The sequence below is a fragment of the Tenrec ecaudatus genome, chromosome 1, assembly GCF_050624435.1.
Source record: "Tenrec ecaudatus isolate mTenEca1 chromosome 1, mTenEca1.hap1, whole genome shotgun sequence".
Taxonomy (NCBI): domain Eukaryota; kingdom Metazoa; phylum Chordata; class Mammalia; order Afrosoricida; family Tenrecidae; genus Tenrec; species Tenrec ecaudatus.
The window spans coordinates 40,590,457-40,598,616 of record NC_134530.1 but is presented as its reverse complement, the minus strand read 5'-3'; positions in this window follow the sequence as shown (position 1 = coordinate 40,598,616).

Sequence of the window (8,160 nt, the reverse complement as noted above, 5' to 3'; positions counted from 1 at the left end):
ATATGTAGATCCTTATGATCGGATGCCCCTTTCTACCCCACCTTAAATCCCTTTTTTAAAGAGTTGGACATACATTATCACAATCCGTTCTAAAGCCCTCCCTGTCCCCGCCCCCCCAGCCCCGCCGCTCCCACAACAACTTTTAAGTTTATTTTTTCCCACGTAGGCCCCATGGCCTGGTGCCTGGCGCACAGTCAGTGTCACTGATGGGTGCAGACTGGGACTCCTTGGTTCAATGTAAGCACTTCTTTCTTTCATCTTGGTCCCAGCAGGGTGGGGGCCGGGGGGGGGAGGGATGGTGTAAATGGTGGGGATGTAATTGCTCACCTAAAGGCTGGTGGTTCAAATCCACCCAGCCGTACCATAAAAGACAGTCCTGGCCATCCGCCGCTGACAAGATCACAGCCAAGATGGCAGCCGTTCTCCTCTGGAACAGATGCTTCTTCCTGATTCAGGTCTGCCGAGTGACGGCGAGGACGGGGCAGTCCGGGGATTTGGCACAGTGGGTCTGATTTCTTCCTTTTCCAAAGGGTTATGCCTGATACGTCTGGAGACAATGTCTCCAGGGTCACCTGTCCCATCAAGCACTCCTTCTTGCCTGTCACTCCCCTTCCAGGCAAATCATGCAGCAGCTCTCGAGCTGTGGCCTCAACTCTTTTTTTTAAAAAGCGTTTTATTAGGGGCTCATATAACTCTTATCACAGTCCATAGATACATCAATTATGTAAAGCACATCTGTACATTCATTGCTCTCATCATTCTTAGAACATCTCTCTCCACCTAAGCCCCTGCATCAGCTCATTTTTCCCTCCTCTCCCCGCTCCCCCCTCCCTCATGAACACCCGATAACTTATAAATGATAAGTTATCTGTCCGACGTCTTCCTTAACCCACTTTTCTGTTGTCCGTCCCCCAGGGAGGAGGTCACATGTAGATCCTTGTAATAGTTTCCCCCTTTCCAACCCACCCTCCCTCCACCCTCCCAGTATCGCCCCTTACACCCCTGGTCCTGAAGGGATCATCTGCCCTGGATTCCCTGCATTTCCAGTTTCTATCTGTGCCAGTGTACGTCCTCTGGTCTAGCCGGATTTGTAAGGTAGAATTGGGATCATGATAGTGGGGGGGGGGGCGAGGAAGCATTTAGGAACTAGAGGAACATTTCATGTTTCATCATTGCTACACTGCACCCTATTGGCTCGCCTCCTCCCCGAGACCCTTCTGTAAGGGGATGTTCAGTGGCCTACAAATGGGCTTTGGGTCTCCACTCCCCACAACCCCCCTTCATTCACTTTGGTAAGATTTTTTGTTCTGATGATGCCTGATACCTGATCCGTTCGACACCTCATGATCTCACAGGCTGGTGTGCTTCTTCCATGTGGGCTTTGTTGCATCTGAATTAGATGGCCGCTTGTTTATCTTTAAGCCTTTAAGACCCCAGATGCTATATCTGTTGATAGCCAGGCACCATCAGCTTTCTTCACTACATTTGCATATTCACCCACTTTGTCTTCAGCGGTTGTATCGGGAAGGTGAGCATCATAGAATGCCAATTCAATAGAAGAAAGTATTCTTGCATTGAGGGAGTACTTGAGTGGAGGCCCAATGTCCTTCTGCTACCTTAATACTAAACCTATAAATATATGCACATAGACCTATTTCCCCATCGTCATATATAAATATATTTCCATATGTACATGCCTTTATTTAGACCTTTATAAGTGCCCTTTGCCTCCTAGCTCTTTCCTCTATTTCCTTTTACTTTCCTCTTGTCCCACTATCATGCTCAGCCTTCATTAGGGTTTCAGTAATTTCTCTTGGTTACATTACCCTTGATCACGCCCTCTTAGGCGTCCTACACCCTCCTCACCACCTATTTGAATCACTTGTTGTTCCCTTGTCCCTGGGTTAGTTAACACCACTTCCTTTCCCCCCACCTCCCCTTCTCCCATGTCTGTCTGGAACTCTTGGTCCTGTTGTTTTCTCCTCCAGATTGTTCATCCAGCTTATTTTATTTAGACAGACCTGCAGAGATAATAAAATGCACAAAAACAAGATAGAACAAAACCAAGCAAAAATATACAACAAAACAACAGCAAACCAATGACAAAAACAAACAAAACAAAATACAACAAGAAAGAAAAGCTTGTGGTTAGTTCAAGGACTGTTTGTTGGTCTTTAGGAGTGTTTTCCAGTCCAGTCTGTTGGGGCACCATGCCCTGGCCCCAAAGTCCACCTTCAGCATTCCCTGGGGACCTTGCCGCTCCATTCTCTTGCTGTTCTGTTGCACTCCCTTAGTGTTTTGCCTCGGTGTGGTGGGATCAGATCGGGCACAATTTCCACACTATGTTTCCAGTGTTGTCCCTGTAGGGCTATGGGTCAGTCAGTGAGGGACATCACGTCTCATAGTGGGACCGACCATATGGTCTTCTCTGTGCATTGTCTGCTCTAATCGGGAACATCGTCGTCAAGGCCTGGTGGTCCCGGATGCGCTCCACTCTCTCCTCCTTCCCCTTCATCTGCTCCTGTGTGCTCTGATCAGATATGCCCCTCTCCCGGAGCTGCAGATTCAATGTCGTCCTTTGAAATAAATACTTCTGGGTGGAGGGGCAGGTGTCCACATAGTAGTTGGGATTGGGGCTGGCCCCTCAGACCTCTCCACTGGTTCCCTACTCCACGCTGGCATGTGTGGCCTCGACTCTTGTCCCTTCAAAGCCTCGAGTTTCTTGACCTCCCTGGAAAGGCTCCTTTCTCTGATTGCCACCTGTGATTCTGTTGTCCCTCTCCCTCTCGGTCATCTCAAATCCTGAGTCCACACTGCCGACCACCAGGGGAGTTGGAATCTCTGCCAAAGATGGCTTTTATTTTTATTTTTTTTAATTAAAAAAATTTTTTTTCGAAGATGGCTTTCATCGACAGCGTGAGTGAGGGACCATCTGAGAAAACGGCAGTAGAGCTATTGATTAGAAACCAAGTTGTGGGTGCTAACCCGGGCCGGGAGCACAGCACGAATGTGAGCTTGTGATCAGAATCAGGAGGGGCGAGGGGGATGCAAGCAGCCTCCCCAACACTGAGAACATGGAGTTCCCCCTCATTTTCCCGGGTTTGTAAAATTGGATTTAACCCCCAAGCTGTGTCCATTTTCATTTCCTGTTTCGTTGGGCCTCTCCTGTCCTAGGGAGAAATACAGGGTCAGCCAGGGGCAGAATAGTGACACACTGTGGATGGTGGGGCTGCCACTGAGTTGTTCCCCGTCTTGAGGCGGTGACCACATGCACGGTGAAATGACACACTGCCTGCCCTGTGCCTGCGGTTCCAGCTGTCGCTGCGGATCGCCCCGCTCTGATCCAGAGGGTTTGGATTGGCTGTTTGTCCTAAATAGATTGCCAGGCCTCTCTTCCGTCTTACTCTGGAACAGTGGTTCCCGAACTTCCTAATGCCGCGGCGACCCTTTCCTGCAGTCCCTCATGTGCTGGTGACCACCCCCCCCAAGCATAAAATTATTTTCGTTGCTACGTCATCACTGTCATTTTGCTACTGTGATGAACTGTCACGTAAATATCTGATAAGCAGGATGTATTTTCATGGTTATAAATTGAACGTCATTAAAGCATAGTGATGAATCACAAAAACAATGTCATTACAGATTGTGAAATATTTATTTCTAATGACAAAGAAATGATATTGTGTATTGGAGCATGGTGTAGCATGGGTAACAGTCTTCATGCCGGGTGCGCTTAGGTGGGCATCTCTGCAGGTGGGCAGACCCGCCTGGAGACAGATAGAGGAGCGGTGTCTGAGTTTCCAAGACCATCAGAAAGATGTGTTTTCTGGTGGTCTTAGGCAACCCCTGTGAAAGGGTCGCTTGAGTCTCAAGGGGGTCGTGACCCCCAGGTTAAGAACCGCTGCTCTAGAAGTGCCCTGCAGAATCCTGCTGGGCAGTACAGCAACCCCCCCCCCCGCCTCGCTGGCAGAGGGTGGTAGGTACACTTCAGCTCCCTTGGCTGGCAGTGCAACCCAGGTCTCCTGCGGAGCAGAAGATTCTGCCTGGGAAACACCCCACCCCACTCCCGCCGTGGGCAGAGGAGAGGCTCAGCCCAAATGTAGCTGCATTTCCTTCCATCGCAGACCGGGAGAGGCCAGGATGCATTGGGCACCCATCAGCTCCTCACCTGGAACCAGACCACTGACAACTTCCCTGGGACCCGGGTAGTGTGAGAAAGTTGGCCGGTGTACCTTACAGCTGTGCCTGCTTCTCAATGTTCAAAACTCAGACCCAAACTCCTTGGCATCGCGTGACCCTGCGGAACAGGGTGGAACTGTCCCTGTGGGTTCCTAAGGGCCCCTCAATCGTTAAGATGCATACAAATCAGCTGGGGTCCTTTACGTTTGTTTACTCATGTTCTAGCACACAATACACACACCAGACCCTTCACCAAGGTCACACCCGCCATGCACTGTCATGTTACACTCTTCAGCGCAGGCAACCCTTGTTGCTGTCGCTTTGCAAAGCCTTCAGCCACCATTAACATAACGAGCTCTATGTTGTCTAAGCACCGACTCCCTTGCCCTCCCACCCACAACGCCACCCATCAGCTTCGGTTTCTGAAGATTTGCTTAGTTCACGTGTGACCCCGCTGCAGCATCTCGGTTTCGTAGGTCGCTCCACCGGGTGACAGGCATGTCACTGAAGGGTCCTGTTCTAGTGACCTTTCTGACTCAGCAGTTGGGGAGTCGGGCTTGGGAGTCTATTTCTCACCAGCTTCTAACTGATGTGGATGCAGCTGGTCCAGAGGCCACACGGGGAGGCAGGGTAGTTCTCCCCTGGTTCCAGGGGCCTGTGCTCTTCTCAGCTCCACTGCCAACCAGCTGTGTGACCTAAGGGGGGCACAGAGCCGTCTGGCCTTCATTTCTTCATCTGGAAACGATTTAGACCAACAAGCAGATACAGATAGCTTACTGCACGCCAGGCTGCTCTGGGTACTTGCTGAGAAAACATAGATGGATCAGCTACAAGCCAAGCCCAGGAGGCAGTCACAGGAGGGGGACCTGAAGGCCCCAAACTATAATATTTAAAGGCCCTGGCAACTCTGAAGCTTTATGACTTCGTGGCAGGAATTGGGTTCTAAGATCTTTAACTTCCAGAAAGCATCTTTCTTTCCCTAAATCCTCTACCAGGGACCCACCCCATAGCCAAGTACATGATTTTAGAATCAGTCATGATGAAAACCTCGTGACGGGGAGGATCGGCCACCATTCCCTGCCACCACCATGCCGCTGCTGTGTGGATCCGGGGAAAGGTGAGCCTCGGAGCAGAAAGTGTTGGGCTCAGAGTGAATGACCATTCCCCAGCCAGACTGACTAGAAACAGAATCTGGGCCCCATGTTTTCCCAAGGAGTCATTTTAAATGTGCGGTGCCAAGTTCTCAAGGTGAAGAGTGAAAAGTCACAGGAGAAATGACTGCTAATATTCCACTCAGCCAATGGAGCCCACACATGATCATTTTAACATGTGACCAACACAATAAAAGGATCGAGATAGTTTATACTTAAAAAAAAGGTGCTGTCTTTGAAATCCAAGATGATTTACACTCAACGCAGGTCAGGTATAAGAAAAGTGCTCATTGCCCACCTGCCTGGGTTTGGTGGCTGCCATGTCGGGCAGGGGTGGGGGTGTCTATGGTGAGTCATTCCATTGCAGTCCAGTGATCAGCCCTACAGACCCCCAGGACCCCGCTTCCTTCATGCCCATGATCCGGGGCTTCATTTCTGATGTGCCGTGAGCCCGGAATCATGTCATCTTCAGACTCTCTGTGGCCAGGTTGAATGGAATTACGCTCCTGGGAGAACCCGAAAATGCCTTTCTCCATCGTATTTGACTTTGTCAAAGAAACCCCCTTCCTCTCCAAAACAAAACAAGAAGAGACAAAAAATAGAAAAGAAACCTATTTCCGTGGAGTCGATTCAGACTCATAGGGACCAGGTAGGACGTGGGTGTCCGAGGCTGCAATGTTTACAGCCACATCCTTCTCCCTTGCAGCAGCTTGTGATTTGAGTCCCTGGCCTTTAGGTTTGCTGGGTCAGCAACAGAGCACTTTAACCAGTGTACCACCACAGGCCCTTCTGAAGAACCAACCCAACCAAGTTCCCTACCATTGGGTCACGTCTGACTCAGAGTGACCCTGGAGGGCCGGGTGGAAGCAGAAAGCCTCATCTTTCTCCTGCAGAGTGACTGGTGGTTTTGAACTGCTGGCTTTGTGGCTGGCAACCCAATGTATACCCACTGTTCCACCAGAGCTGCCCCCTCCTGAAGCCCAGAAGAGGCCAAAAGGCAAATGGAAGCCACTGCTGAGAGGATTCTAACTCCACCGGGAAGCAGCTCACCAGTCCTTTCTTCCACGGAGCCTCTGGGTGGTCAAGGGCTGATCCATTTGCGACACTCCCACCCCCTTCCAGGGATTCCTTAGACACCTGGTTAAATAGCCAGGAGCCTCCACCTCCTTCTTTCCTTTCCCCTCTCAGGGTTTTGCACCAAGTCACACACACTGCCCCCAGAGAAGCTGCTCACTGGGAGGGAGATCAGATTCATAACAGATCCTGGGGGCGGAATGCGTTTCCAGCTTGCCTGGGAAGGTGCATCTCGCTTTTGCATTTGTTACATAAGCGGCCGTGTGACACACCTAGCTGACGGATGTCTGCAGCACACCCTGGGCAGCCGGGAACGTCACTTGGGTCTTCCCTCGCGGAGCGGCCCTGTGGAATGGAGGGAGGCATGTGCTTGTAAAACTGCGGTCCTCGGACGAGCAGAGCCAGTTCTCCGATTTTAGACTCAAGGTGCCTTCCTCCGGCAGCCCAGCCTCCAGAAAAACCAGTTTCCGACGCGAAGCACCACACCTATGGTCATATGATGCAACCTGATATTAGCGTCTCATTGCATCAGTGTTCTGAGACCTGCGTCTTTTACGCTGGCAAAAAGCATGATAATGGGGAAGGAGGGGTGGGGGGCGGAGCGGGGCAGGGGGGGAGGGGCTCGCTGGCTGAAGACCAAAGGTGCTTAGCTGTCAGAGCTGTTTCTAATTGGCCACACAGGATGCTTTGGAGGAGAAACACCCAGCCAACCACAAGACCTGACAAGTATCAGCACGCCACTTCCCGGGGGTGGGGGGAGGACGTGATTCATATTTGGGTAGAATCCTTTTCTGGTTGATGCTCCTTAAGCTTTATATCAAAGCATGAAGGTTGAATCTCCTTTTTAAAACAACTTTAATGCAGGGCTATTAGAAGGGCACTTTGAATAGATGCTTCCATTCCTTGTCTTGATCTTCTGAAAATCTTGGGAATTGACCAGTTTGAGGTTCGCCTCTTTTCCAAGATTTTTTTTTTTTTAAACCTGGTGTTCATGGTTCCCTGGATGGGCTTTCTGGTTTCTGACACCCTTCCATGTGGTGGTTCTTGAGAGTATGGACCGGCTATGGGGAAGGAAGGATCGTTTGCAGAAAATCCCAGCATTCCCTCCCATTTCCCAGAAGGGTCTTCTAAAAGGAAGCCCCTGGTGCAGTACGCCTCAGAAAAAGGGAAGCAGATGGAAATCTTTAGCAGGACACCAAGCCCTAGTGAAAGTGTCCTGTCATAACCCAGGCGTTGTGTAAGGGACAAGTCTTACAAGTCAAAAAAAAAAAAGATGTCTTTTTTTAACCCCCTCCCAGAAAAAGCCAACAAGATCATGTAACTGAAAGCGGCCGTTTTAAAACAACAAAAACGTTTTACTGTGGATTGGTAAAGGTTTACAGAGCAGATCAGCTTTCCATGTAACAAGTTACACACATTTTGTTTTCCGTCGTTTGTAATCCCCACAGGGTAGCATCACTCACCCTACTTCTTCCTGTGTTCTTGCCTTTCCTTTTTCCTAACCCTTCGAAAAGTTGTCATGTTTGAGTGCCAATGCATCCCTCCCTCCTGTAACTCTTCCCCTGTAGACCTGTCTATTGTTTGCATGAACTGCAGAGGTGAGATCATTTCCAGTCCTGAAGGCTAACTAAGGACCACCGCCTCAGGGGCTCCAGCAATCTCTCTCCGACCAGTGGGCGGGATCTTTTGTAGGATAGTGAGTTATGTTCCACACGTGTCTCTCACTCTGGCCCAGACCTTCTAATGTGGTCACTTT